Here is a 14,227-nt window from a genome sequence, read left to right as displayed (position 1 = left end):
TATAGTCAGTGCTCTCTTTTTTATTACAGTTTTCTTTTATCTGGGTTGAAGTAAACTCATTAAAGACTTATTTTCTTTTTTTGTTTGGCACCTCTGTAACAAAATCATAGAATCTTTCCTAAAGAGAATGACTTGGTTGTGTCTGTTCCTTGAGGCAAGTTACTGGGTCATGCTAGGTACCTTCTAATCTGTTACTTTTCAAAGGAAACCAAAGGACCAAATATTGTTACCTCTGTAAGAAAAGGGATACAAACTGAGGACATTTGGTGGTTCAGACTTAGTTAACCCTCTGTTCCTCTAGAGGATGGTAAACTGAGGGAGATACAAGCTGAAAAAATGGGTTCTGAGATTGCATCGAATTTGTGCATAATCTGGTTTCCACACTGGAAGTCCACACTAAACCTGGTCTAAAACATGGAAAAGTCATCTGCATTTATATTTCTCTTGTGGTCTGGAACACACACAAATATCAGAGGAAGTTATTGGTCAGCTGAAAATGTGGATTTAGCATGTCAAGGAGCAGGTTTGTTAGGGCTTGTCTGAAAAACAGTGTCAAGACACAGAAAACTCTGCTTTCTGCTTTGTCTAACAAAACGTCCAGATGTTTGGGCCCATGGCACCACATCTTTCAGTTGGTGTGACTAGATATTAGTGTCACAAAATAAGCTGCTCAAAGTTTTTCTGTGTTTTTCTACGAGAGAACATTAATGTGCCTTGTAAGGCACATTTCAGGGGAGTATTCCCTTATTTTTCTGTGTGCTACACATTGGTCTTACATACTTGAGTTGCAGTACTTATATATTGCAGCTGCAGTCAGTTGCAATAGATCTCCATTCTCCTGTCAACTCCACAGAGTTGGCCTGTAAGGTAGCCCGCTTTTGTTTCTGAGAAATGTAAGGATTGCTTTACATTTGCTTCTTTTTGTACTCGTTGTAACAATTATTACTTGCCATTGGTACGGAGTGATGAGGTTATGTGTTCCAAATCATCTCATGTGTAGTTCTAAGAAGTGGTTTACAGTTCATGTGGATTTGAGCACAGTCAGTCCTTCTGGGTGTTAGAGAAGTTGGGGCCCTTCTTGTCCTACTGCTGGAGAGACGGAGGAGGTAGGAGTTCCCCGTAGTGAAGAGGGATGTAGGGTTGGCTTTTGAGTTACAGAAATGGTCAAGCTGGTGTCGTGGTTTAACCCCAGCTGGCAACTCAGCCGCACACAGCCACTCTCATTTCCCCCCAGTGGGACATGGGAGAGAGAACTGGAAGAGTAAAAAAAGCATGGATGCTGTGGTTAATAATTTCTAAAGCTTAGCAATATTATCTTAATGTACATTTAGTTTTATTCAACCTGTGTTGACAGCATCTCACACACAGGTAGTTGCTTATCTTGAGATTGTCAGTACAGATGGATTTCCTGCTCAAAGACAGTGTTTGTTAATGTGTCCTGTATACCTCACCAATGAGACAGGCAAGAGCAAAGTCTTAATCTTTCAGCAGCTTCTCAGTTATTAAAATTTTTAGCCATGTTAGCTATAAGAGAAATAGCTTCCAGGTAGGCAGCTGTGTTCCAGATAACTCTCTGTAGTTGGAAAACAGATAAAGATAAAAAAAGCAGTGAGATTAGGATGGATATACATTTCCTGGGTAAATGGAACAGTGTCTGGCTGTTTGTTTTGGGAGGGGAAAAAAACCCTAAAAGAAGAAACAGAAGATAGCCACGAAACCAAAGAAAACAAAGAAAACCAAAGAAAATTTTATAAAATATACTCTTATTCACAAATACGTTGAGGGCTGACTGTAGCATAGAAGTGGGATATAGTTAAGTGCTTTTCTGTTATCTTTTGCAACTTTTACTACCACATTTGCTTATTTGGTTTTCTTTCAAATTCTGAATTTTAAAGCTGTTCCTTGCTAGGTTACAGTTTACCTCTGTGTGAGTGTGTGTGTTTATGGAGAGCCATTGCTACTGTTACAAACTTAGTCTCTAAAAATGCAAAGTTATCACACTGAACTTCATTGTGGAACTATTTTGTGAGAGGTTTAATCTTGGTGCTTAAAGGTTTGGTGATGTTAGGGGATCTTGAGGGGTTGATTAAAGCTTATTTTTCTTTCCAAGCATGCATTTGGAATTGGTTGTGCTGAGAAACAGGAAGGGACCTGGTAGGTACTTTAGTTAGTAATTGTGTCTTCCTTGCACTCCTGGCTATTTGGCACGGCTTCATACAGGTTAACTTGAGCACAGGAAAACTGTAATTCCTCTCCCTGTTTGGTAAGTAAGATATGAGAGACCGTGCAAGATCTTTTTAACCTGAGACTAACAACCAGTTTTTTTCAAGACATAAATCACAAATGTGGCAGGCTAGACTGCCTGCTTAATAATGTGCTCACTGTAACCCACTAGAACAAACAACCTCCAGAGGCTTGAGTAGGACACAACATTCCTGGTTTATAATCTTTTCCTGCTGGATGACTAAAATCATGCAAGTGGCCAGTGAATCATGTCTTATTTACAACCAGTGAGTAGCCCACATATAAGATACCACTCTACTAGAGCAATGAGTTATGCTGTTAGTATGGCTGCTGCAAGTCTACACTTGGATTCAGATCTTGCTGAGAATTCATGCAAGATCAATAATGAAATTATCTTTAAAAAAAATCCCTCTAAACAGGAAAGGTGTTGACTGTAGTTTCTTTACAAGACCCCTCTTCTCTGTAATACTAGAATGATAGTATATCTAGTAGAAAAAATACAAAACATTTGCTTAACATTCTAGAGTAGGAGGGAAGATAGTTCATCAAAAATTTTTTTGCGTAAATGGCAACAATTAGTGGTGTGTTGACTCTAGGTATCATTTGCAGCATTTCTATTTTCTGTGTGTCTACCCTGGCAGCTTTAAAGATGTAATATAGTATTTGATACAAAATGAGCAAGTAATTGGTGGTAATTTGTTTTAGTTCATACATCTTGAAGTTAAAACATTATGAATTTAAGAAATAAGGTTACCCTGGAGTGTGCTGTCTGTTTAATGTGCAGATATTAGTTTTGGTGTTCAGATTTTTAATTTATTTTGTCATCTTTTTCTGCAGAGAAGAGAAGAACAACAGGGAAATACAGAAGCTGCCTTCAAAACTCTTGACGCTTTAATCAGATCTTTTGGGTTTGGAATTTACATAGCAGACTTTTCTTTTAACTCAGCTATCCTTAATATTCATCTTGGCTGTTGTTCAGCAAGTTCAAATTTTCCTTAAGTATGAAATCAGTGATGGGCAGGTGATTGTTACAGTAAGTAGTTTCAGATGTATTTAAAAATATTCCAGATGTTGTATGAATATTGCACATTGCCATGCTTCACTGAGTTACATCTAGACTTTGCTGTGTATATATTAGAAGCAGAATTTTATTCAATAAAACATATTATGCTCATGTTGTCTCTTAGTTTTTCTATTGTTTTGGAAAAGCCCAAAGAAGTTATTTGAATGTGACTGTATTTTCAACAAAATAAACCTTAGACAGCCAGACCAACTTGTGTGATAGAGACCTGCTTTAACTGGTGGCATTAGTGTTTCACTTGAATGGCTTCATGCAAAATAGTGCCCAATACTGATTTCATTTTCTGCAAAAGGAAGTCCATTTTTCTTGAGAAGGGAGGAGGCGTTTTTTTGCTTTGTTACTATAAGTGAGAGGCTTAATTGGTACATCTTTCCTGTGATATCCTTCCCTTTAGAAATGGAATGCGTCTGCTACTAAGCAGTTATGCAAAAAGCAGTTCCTCATCTTTTTGCCTGCTTTTCTCGGCACAAATCAGTCTCATGCTGCATTGCTTCTTTTCATATGGGGGAAGGAGTGGGGGGGTTGAGGAGATGGATGCCAGATAATCACATTTCTGTGATTATTCAGGGGGGTCTTTCTGAGAGAAAGAAGAATACCTTTGTACACAAACCTGCTCAGGACAATCCTCAAAGTGACAGCTGAAACACACCAGGGAGGAAGCTGAGGAGGATAACTTCACTGTGAATATCAGTGGATCTATGGAAAGTGCTAAATTGTTATCTTTTCAGGTCCTACCATTTTGTGTAAGATTCTGTGTTCATAGTTTGTGCATTCCCTAAAGAATCCCACAACTGATAATGAAGGTAGTTCTTAATGTGTCCGATCAAAATGAGGTTGTTGTCAAATCTTGTAAGTCTCCTGTAAATGTGATGTATAGAACTTGTTAATTGTTTGAAATAAGATAGATGCATTACATATTTTATATTTTTTTGCGCTGGATGGAAGCTATTTTGGTCATATGAAGAAAACTGGTTTTAAAAATTATTTCTGTCTTTGTAGAACATCAACAGATATTTTAGTAACTGTCTCCTAAAAATGTACTGTTACTGTATTCCAAAGCATATAAAATAGATGCAATTACAGTACTGCCTTAGTAAAATGTACTTTGGTAATTAATAGCCTTAATAAAATGTACTTTGTATTTGCAGTTTTCATAGATAAAATGGTTTCTAATTTAGTGCAAAGCTTAAGTTCAAGTTGCTTGTATTGAAAATTGGAATAATATGTTTCTTAATAAACATGTAGAAAATATTTGCTCTTAATGTGGACTGCTACAATCTGGTTGAGGGGCAGGTTTTGTATTTTCGGTGACTGGTGTTGTATCAGTTTTAATAGTATAAAAAATTGTTCCTTTCTCCTCTGTTTTGGGTAATAGAGTATTTTTCCCTGGCAGAGATGGATGATGTTCTAAAATCGGTGCTGCTCCCAAAAGCCTGCCTAGATGGCAGTATTCACTCACATAACCTGTGCTCAAGGATGGAGGCTGTTTCAAGTGTGTGTTATGGAAAAATGACTTACAGTGCTAAATTGGACAGGAAGATGTATGCTGGTACATACAAATAACTGTTTCTTATTAAGTTTCTTAATAATAAAATCCAAAGACAAGTCATATTTTCTGGTTTTTAACTACTTAGGTCTCTTAATTAGATATTCTCAGATTTAACCTGAGCAATGATTATTTCACTCTAAGTAACTCCTAAGGGAAAAACCGTGTCACTACTCCTGCTGATAGTCCAGAAAATTAGTAATCTATCTAGTCATGCTCATTTAACACTGATTGTGGGAAATACTTACGGTACAAAGCTGAGTGTTGGGTCCTGAGATCTTCACCAAAGGGGTTGTCAAGTATTGGAACAGGCTGCCCAGGGAAGTAGGGGAGTCACCATCCCTGGAGGTTTGTAAAAGATGTGTAGATTTGACATTAGGGACATGGTTTAGTGGTGCACTTGGTAGTGCCAGGTTAATGGTTGAACTCGGATGATCTTAGAGGTCTTTTCCAGCCTAAGTTATTCTGTGATTCTATGAAAGGCATACACAACCTTCATGGGACCCCAGATTTATTAACTGCAGATGAAAGACTTGTATCCTCTTCTGTCATCTAGCTCAGTTAAGACTGTAGCGCCATAACAACTTCACTGTAATAAACAGTGCACTGATTATATAAAAATTGGATTTAAATCATTAAAGGTATTCTTCCTCGTGGAAGTGCATGTGCTTATAAGAGGATTAGCCAGTAGTACATTCTCCCTGCAGTAGCCAGGAGCCTTGACACAATGACCTTCTGCTCCTATGGTCTAATAATCAATTCTGAGCCCATTAATCTTTCCAGACAGCTTTCTTGCTCCCATAGCTAAAACCTGGTGTTCCCAGTGCACTGGTATACTGCAGAAGCTCTGTTCTAGCCACATAACTTCAGAGGCAGCAACTGAAAGGAATCCATTCAGCAAGCTGGCAGAGATTGTTATCACAGCAGCTCATGGGGTTCAGTGAGCATTATATGTTCATAACAAAATGAGCTGACACAGTCTGTAAGCTCTGCCAGATTTCAGCAGACCCGAAATAAGGATGCAATTCTTTTGTAGCTCTTTTTCAGCTTAGCTGCTCTGAAAGATACATGTTGATTAAATATGGGAGAGCTACAGCTGACTTCAGTATAAACAAGACTTTTAGAACTTAGTTTGGTTGCTTATGCTTTGGCATCAAATACCATTTGAGACACCCTGGGGTATCCTGCATGGTTTCCATGTCTCCAGCTGCTGCTTCCATACATCCTATGTTGTATCTGCCAACCCCATGTGTATCTTGGGTGCCTTAGGGCATCTCAAATAGCATAGGTGCTGGCGTTCAGGCATCTAAATGGAGCCTGTTGTTTTCTGGAGCTTTGGATAGCTGATGTCTGACTATTTTTCTGTGAGCTTGCATAAAATGCCAGCACTGAGACTGATGCATTCCTTGATTTTCCAAATAAATTGCTCAAATCCTCAGTAAGTACATAAGGTGGGATACATGATGTTGTATGTGAAAGAATCGTTTCCTAGGTGATGGGCTGATGCTGCACTGGACTGTTAGTTCCCCAAGGTGAATAATTTAGAGCAAAACCCCAGCCTTGGCAGTGTTACCTGGCTGGAGTTAGTTGCCATAAGTCACAAGGTTTCTGATGAATATCTGAAGATAACGTGTGGGCAGGACCTGGTTCAATTTCAGCAAAGCCATGAGCAACAGCAGTGAGTTAATGGGAGATGAGTCCCCTTGCTTTCTGTAGGCTCTGTGTGGGATTCAGCTGAGGATTAAGCCACCTAAATGTGACAAGATCTTGGTGTGTATGGCTGAGCATAATAGTTGAGCTGGTACTAAGTTCCTTTAAGGTAATCTTGACTCATTCTGCAGGCTGAACTGACTCCACTGACTGCCTCGGTTGTCTGCATGGTGCCACATCAGGTGCTGTTAAGGTGTCCTGCCTGGCCCTCAGCTGCTTGTGTGGAAAGGTTCAGGTCTCCCATCAGTCCTCAGTCACACCTGCTACTCAGGTACATCTTTCACCGTGCATGAAGTCATGTGGGGCATCATTGCTAAATGTGCAGGCAGCAGGATCTAGTTCTCCAGGGGCTGTGGCTCTCATGGGATCACAGCCCAAACACAGACATTAGATGCTTAACTTCAGATGAAATTACCCATTCCATGCTTTTGGCAGAAGGGAGAGAGCGGAGAGGAAGCTCATGAAGTGTTTGTGGATGCTGGGGCCATGTGCTAAGTGGTGTAAGAAGCTGGAAGAAGATGGTCTGGCCCTCAGTCCAGCTGCTACAAGCAGCATTGGCCTAATCTGTACTCAAGATCATGTTAGTCATCCCCAGCCCCCTCACACAAAGAACTAAGCCTCCTGAGGAACAACACCAATTAATTTGATCAGTTGCCTATTTTCATATTTCAAGGGCAACACCGAAGCAACCCCAGTCTTGGTTTTATGTTACTTGCTTTGAAATTGCTTTATAGTCTTTGGTGATATTTTAAAACCCTATTTCTGTCTGCCAAAATAATTCTGCTACTCTAAGAGCAGAAGAGAGTGTCTGGTCTTGCTCATGTAGATCTGTGGCTAACTGTTCTACAACTGACAGTAATGTGCCACCAGTGTCTCAAGGCGTCCCTCTTGATTCCTGTGTGTGTAATTAATTACTTTTATATGGTAATTAAATCATTCCTGTTTACTTGCACTCTGCTTGCAGCTGAGTACTTGCTGAAAAGAGAAATTGCCTGAATTTGTGACGCCTGTGGTTGCTCTCTTCTTGCAGCACTGGTGAGCTCAGCCCTGCTTGAGCCACTGCTAGTTCCACGCTTGAGCAGTCTCAGGCAGTTCTGAGGTAAGCGACCCGGGCTGCAGGCAGATGCTTTCCTTCCAGCCTTTCCACCTGTGCTGGTTTTGGCTGGGGTACCTTTAATTTCCTTCACAGTGGCTAGTATGGAGCTGTGTTTTGGATTTGTGCTGACAACAGTGCTCATAGTACGGCGATTATGTATAGTGACAGCCTTTGTTGGCCCCCTCCCTTAGCCTGGGTGATGGAGCAGTGCAGACAAGCACACTTGTTCTCCCTCCAGGCAAAGCCTTTCTGGTTAGCTCCCACTATGAATTAGGCTGTTTATGCTTGACCCAGACTTATCCTGCCGTTTCCAGGGGGAAACCTAGAGGATGAAGGAGTTAGTGGAGGTGCGGGGGCGGGGGGAGGTGGGCAGAGCAGTCTGCACTGCCGTCTCCATCCATGCACCTGTGGGTCAGAGAGAGGCCCCTGTGCACAGATGTGGTTTGCTTGGCTTCCCAGGGCTCGACGGGGGGTAAAGCTGATGCAGCCCCTTCCCCTCAGCTGTGCCGAGGGCCTCGAGGCAGCCGCTGCCAAGGGTCCGGCTGCCAAAGGGCGCTGTGGGTGTGCGGAGCTGTGCCGGGATCCCGGGTACCTTTGGTCTGGCTGGGGGCAGGGCAGGAGAGGTTGCAGAACCCCGCCCCTGTGAGAGCTGCGACAGCGGCACCGCTCGTGTCTGTGAGCTGGGGACGGGCTCTGGCTGGTCTGGAGCAGCACATCAGGCAGGTCTCAGTGGCAGCTGCACAGGGGAGGTTTTGGGAGAGACATGGTTTTTCAGTGACGACCTGGGACCTGACAGGCGCTGTGTGACTCCAAGCCTGCCTGCATTTGCAGTGCACAGTGTTCCGCATGCAGTTCGGCTGTCTCACACCCTTTGTTTGCTAGTCTAGGGGTTTGCAGGAAGGGGAAAACCTAGATACGTTTAAAATTTTTGGATGGTTTGTGCAAGAGATGCAGAGAAGGTGCCTCCAGCAGGACCCATGGCTGTAACATAGTGCTGCATGCTTTTCTCTGTCATCCAGCCTGCTGCAGGGTAGTGCCTCAAGTCAAAGCAGAGAGGTGTGTGTCACGTATTAGAGTGCGTTGGGGAAATATTTTTATCCCGTAAAACCCAGAAAGATCATGTCTGCTGTGATGATAATGTTCTAATGCCTACTGGCCTGGCCTCAGGGATTTTCAAAGATGCCTCTCAAGAGAGCGGTGAGGCAGTGGAGAAACAAAGTGCGGCCTTGTTCAAGTCCAGCTCTGATGGTTTCATGGCATCTCATGTTGTAGCCAGCTGGTCCTGTGGTTTATTCACAAAACAGAATTTAGCTTGGGAAGGAAAGTGTGAGCAGGTTGGCATTCAAATGTCAATACATGGAGAACAAAAAGGACTAAGAACAAGGTTAGAATAATTGTAACTTAGTCCTCTCAAATGATTTTTTGTCAGTTACCCCAACCCATCTCTTCAGTAAAGTTTCCCCCTCCCTTTTTGCCAACAACCTAGTTACTCCTTCAACTACAACACTCAAATTTTTGCAGTGATTTTTGTCACCCTATATTGTAATAAAACCAAACCATTGTTCCTCATTTGGTGTGTTACACTTGAGTTAGAGGTCACTGAAGCAGAGGCAAGTGGGAGTTGAACAGCCTTGCCAAGCAGAGCTGGTCTGAAGCCCTGGCCTCCTCCTTGATCCTTCCCTTCCTGGCTTGGCCCCGTGCCACAACCAACCCACAACTTTCCTGGGTGTGGGGAGACTTTGCTGCCCCAGGAAGGGGTCTGGGCTGGGGAGGTCACAGAGTGAGTACCACAACAGTGGCGGCTGCTGCTGCCAGGTGATGAAGAGTGAGAGGGAGAAGAGGTGTGAGATGGGCATTAGCATTTTGTAGCAGGGTCATAGCCCTGCCTGCCCTCAACCAGTGATCCCAGCCTCCCAAGGCTTCCAACTCCACCGTCAGTCCCAGCCTCAGTCCTTTGGGAGGGGGAGCCAGCCTGGACATCACAGACTGTGCATCTCTACCTGCCTGTGGTGTCTGCAGCCATCGTGTCCCACCCCTCAGCATTGATTCTTGTTCCTTCTCCCCCAGATGGAGGCAGTTTTGGTGACTTACAGCGACTCACTGCTTGGGCTGTGAAACACCCACACAGGCAGTGATCCAGGTATTGTCATATGCACAGCTTGAGCCTTTGGGAGATGACACTTTATCTAATTAGCTTTCGACTAAGAATGTGTGATTCCTCTTGTGTTACAAGCAGTGAAATCGCTGAGCATTTTGCTGTCAGGATTGCTAACCGAACCTTTGGCTTCTGTAGTACTGTGGTTCAAGGGAGGCCCCATGCAAATTTGTCTGGGTTTCTGTTGTTGCTGCACCATCTCACTCCCCTGAGCTTCATCTGCATCTGCTCTTGCAAAGTCATTTTGTGGCAGCACAGCAACTGTCTGCACTCGTCCTGTTGTTTTGGGGAGGAGGATGTTCAAGTTATTAATACAGTTAAAATTATCTTGGTGGAGCATAGCTGCAAAAGCAAACTGATGTTTGCTGTATCTGTGTCTATATACACACTGAAATTAGTGAGGCTGCTCTTGAATGAATCTGACTCCATGAGATTGAAATTTAAAGTGTCTTTCTAAATGAATTTGATTCATTTTATTTTTAAGGACAAGCAATCCTTAGGTTACAGTCATTTTCTTCTACTGTGCTGGTAACATATGTCTATATGCATAGATGAAATCTTAAGATCCTTCAACTAAGTATTAAAGATGGGGCCATCTTCTAAGCAGGTTCTTTGGATTTATTTGCTTGTTTTTCAGCCAGGGAAATAGTTAAATTCAAGTGAGATTTGTTCTTTTATTATTTATGAAGCTCTTTAATCCTTTCATTAATTCTGATGCTATGCTGAAAAAATCTGCTAGAACAAAGTGTTGTTGTAGTCCCTTGCAATTAGGTGAGTTATGTCTGCGAACGCTCCACTGCCACGGAACATAGAGACCTGATGCTGTATCTGAGTGTCCTGGTTTTGGCTGGGATGGAGTTAATTTTCTTTACTCAGTAGCTGGTACAGTGCTGTGTTCTGAATTTAGTAAAAAAGTAATGTTGGTAACACCCTGATGTTTTGGGTTTTGCTCAGTGGTGCTTGCCTTAGTTCAAGGACTTTCCAGTTTGTTATGCTCTGCCAGTGAGGAGACAAATGAGAAGCTGGTGGGGAGCAGGGCCAGGACAGCTGACCCAAACTGGCCAAAGGGATATTCCATACCATAGAACGCCATGCCCAGTGTATAAACTGGGGGCAGTTGGCCGGGAGGATTGCTGCTTGGGGATGGACTAGTCATCAGTCAGCAGCTGGTGACCAAGTGTGTTGTGCCTCACTTGTTCCTCTTGGGTTTTATCTCTTTCTCTCCTTTCCAATACTATTGTATTATTATTATTATTATTATTGTTGTTGTTGTTGTTGTTGTTGTTGTTTCAATTATTAAACTCTTCTTAATCTACAAGCTTTACCTTTTTTCTTCCCTTATCTCCTCTCCACTGGGGAGGTGGAGGGGAGGAGTGAGTGAGTGGCTGTGTGGTTCTTAGTTGCTGGCTGGATTTAAACCACAACACTGAGAAATAAAGCCATGACTATGCTGTCCTGTGTCCTGTACACCTGGAGAACATCAGTGCTTGCTGCCTCATCACCAGGCCCTGGCTCTGCCAGCCCATGCAGCAACGACAGTGTTTGTGCAGGACTGACCACCCCTCAGGACAACCCTGCAGCTCAGGGATGGTGCTGAGGGCTGTGTGCTGGCAGGAACACCGCACCAGAAATGTTCCCATGTGTCTTTGCATGTGAATAAGTGGTTCAGGTCTGGGTCACCACCACCAGCTAAATGTTGTGCTCACTGAGGCTGAACAAAATTTCAGTGTCTCTGTTGACATGCTGTGCATCCTTACTGGCCTGCGGCTGTAAACTCACTCTCTGCACAATCCTGCATGCCAAGCCCATCAGGCAGAAATATTCCAGGCTCTTATTTGCACATAAGCCCTCTTTTATTTCCAGGGCTGCTGAACTGTGTGGGTGGCAACACTTTCAGCTTCCCCAGCCGGTTGTTTCTTCTGCCCACACTGGAAACGATTAGTGTGTCCCTCTGCCTCGAGATGGATGGTCCTTACTTTGTAATTTGTGAGCCCCACCATGACGAGAGTGCGGCACAGAGCTGCTGAGGCAGTGTCCCAAAGCAGGACTCAACCACGGAGACTAAGAGGAGATCAGTTGGGCCAGTCTGGTGCTATTTAAATGCTCCTGGATTGGTTTGATCAAAAATTATTTGCAATGAAAATCAGTGGGGTTGGCCCCATCCACCTGGTGCACAAGTGCATGGATTTTAGGCTGGTGGAGCAATGACTACTGTCTGTGTGTGCATGTGTTACATATACACTTTGGTGAAGAACATACTCAAGTATGAGTATCTTGGAGGAAAAAAAATCAACAGAACTGCTCATGCATTTTTAAGAGGCTGTATATAGTGCAGCACTTGAGCTGTGTTCCATTATTTGAAAAGAGATGTTCAGAAACATCTCAGTTAAGAAGTAAGTAAGTGACAAAATGTGGTGAAGACTATAAATTGTAAACTACAAAGTAAGCCCACATCTTGCAACAAAAGCTGCTTTATTCAGACAAGGAAGTGCACTTAGGCGTAGCTTTAAATAGCATGCATCAGAAAAACTCTCAAATTCTATATAATTTCACATAATTAAATGTAGGTATTTCATCCTACTGCAATTTACTGCCTTGCCCCTTGTGCCTACAATGTTGATATTCATCATAGATTCGAGCAGTTTATTTCAGTGAGAGCTAACCCACACTTGCAGAGCCCAGATTATAATTATCCTACTCCAAAGCGCCAGTCACAGTTCCTCTGTTGCCCGTCTGAGAGCCGTCAGAGCCAGCACCAGGCAGAGAGGCATTCTCAGTGCAGCAGCTGCAGGCAGATCCCTGAGCAAGCTGTGGCTCACCCCTTTCCCATGTCTTCCTTCTGGACTCCTGTCTGCAAGACTGCTCTGTTTTCTGCCTTGTTTTGCTCCTCTTAGTCCCAGGGTAAATGCAGCTCTGCCTTTTGGCTGCTGAGATCTGGGGATGTCTGGAGAAAAACATTGTTTCAGGCAATATAAACAGGAGGAGACAGTCCTGGAAACCTTTTTGTCCTGTTAACTTCAAATCACTGAGAGCCCAATGATGATGGCTGTGAGGTGGACATATGGACCATGGGACCAGGTCTTGTTTCTCCTAGACTTGAAAACTGTTGGGGTTTGATGCAGGACCTCACAGGGCTGGGAGGTTAAGCATGAATCATAGAATCAGAGAATAGTTTGGGCTGGAAGGGACCTCTAAAGGTCATTAGTCCAACCCTCCTACCATGGGCAGGGACACCTTCCACTAAGCCAGGTTGTTTAGGGCCCCAGCCACCCTAGCCTTGAACACTTCCAGGGCTGGAGCATCTACCACCTCTCTGGAAACCTTTTCCATTGTCTCATCACCCTTAGGGTAGAGAATTGCTTCCTATTATCTAATCTAAATTTTCCCTCTTTCAGTTTAAAGTCATTCCCCTTGTCCTATCACTACATGATCTTGTAAAAAGTCCCTCTCCAGCTTTCTTGTTGTCCACTTTAGGTCATAGAGGACTGCTATAACGTCTCCCTCGAGTCTTATCTTCAGGCTGAGCAACTCCAACCCTCTCAACCTGTTTTCATAGATGTGCTCCAGCCCTTTCATCATCTTTGTGGCCCCTCTCTGGACTCACTCCAATGGGTCCATGCGTTTCCTGTGCTGGGGACCCCAGATGCAGTGCTCCAGGTGGGGTCTCACAAGAGCGGAGCAGAGGGGCAGAATCACCTCCCTCAACCGCTGGTCACGCTGCTTTGGATGCAGCTCAGGATACAGTTGGCTTTCTGGGTTGCAAGCCCACATGGAAATAAACAGGACAGTGAAAATGCCACAGGAGTACAGGGGCCCCAGCTCTGTCCCACACCTGGGAAGCGCTTCCAGGCCATGAAGGAATGCAAACCTCCACAAAGGTGGAGTGCTCAGGGATTTGAAAGGCTGTGACCGGAGTGCTGTCAGCTTGCCCAGAGCATTGCTGTCACATCAGGAGTATCTTTCATGGGCAGTAACACAGATGTGCCTGTGCCTGCAGCATCTCTTGTTTGTGTGGCTAACAGGTAGGGCCTTTGTCATGGTTCTACCCACTACAGCCTTGCACTGAGCAGGAAGGCAACACCATGCCATGGTGCTGGGAGCAGGAGCAGCTCTGCTCTGCCACAGACCTGGGAACAAAAGACTATTGTCCAGTCCAAACTGCAGTCCCTGCTGTTATGGGTGCAATTCCACTGGAATGTTGTGACACATGCAGTGAGCAAGATGAGATCCTGACCTACTCCCTCAGCCAGCAGTCCTCTCAGGCGAAAGCACAGGAACACCAGGGAACAGCTCAGGAGCTTCTCCCTCAGCGCTGTCAACATCATCACCTTAAAAACTACCTCATCACTTGCATTTCTAGTTGAAGTTTACTGTGTATTGTCAAATAATAATAAA

At 43.7% G+C, this 14,227-nt stretch overlaps 1 protein-coding gene across 2 annotated transcripts in view; it reads left to right on the top strand.

Annotated features, from left to right (window-relative positions):
• Positions 1-3,517, top strand: part of BCKDHB (branched chain keto acid dehydrogenase E1 subunit beta) — a 116,328-nt gene extending 112,811 nt beyond the window's left edge. For both annotated transcript variants that reach the window (XM_039569180.1, XM_039569179.1), the window contains one exon: positions 3,082-3,517. The gene's annotated coding sequence lies outside the window, so the exon portion shown is untranslated. The remainder of the gene's footprint in view (positions 1-3,081) is intronic.
• Positions 3,518-14,227: the final 10,710 nt, after the last annotated feature.

The sequence above is a fragment of the Corvus cornix genome, chromosome 3 (assembly GCF_000738735.6).
Source record: "Corvus cornix cornix isolate S_Up_H32 chromosome 3, ASM73873v5, whole genome shotgun sequence".
Classification (NCBI taxonomy): Eukaryota; Metazoa; Chordata; class Aves; order Passeriformes; family Corvidae; genus Corvus; species Corvus cornix.
This window is presented reverse-complemented; position numbering and strand designations above follow the sequence as displayed.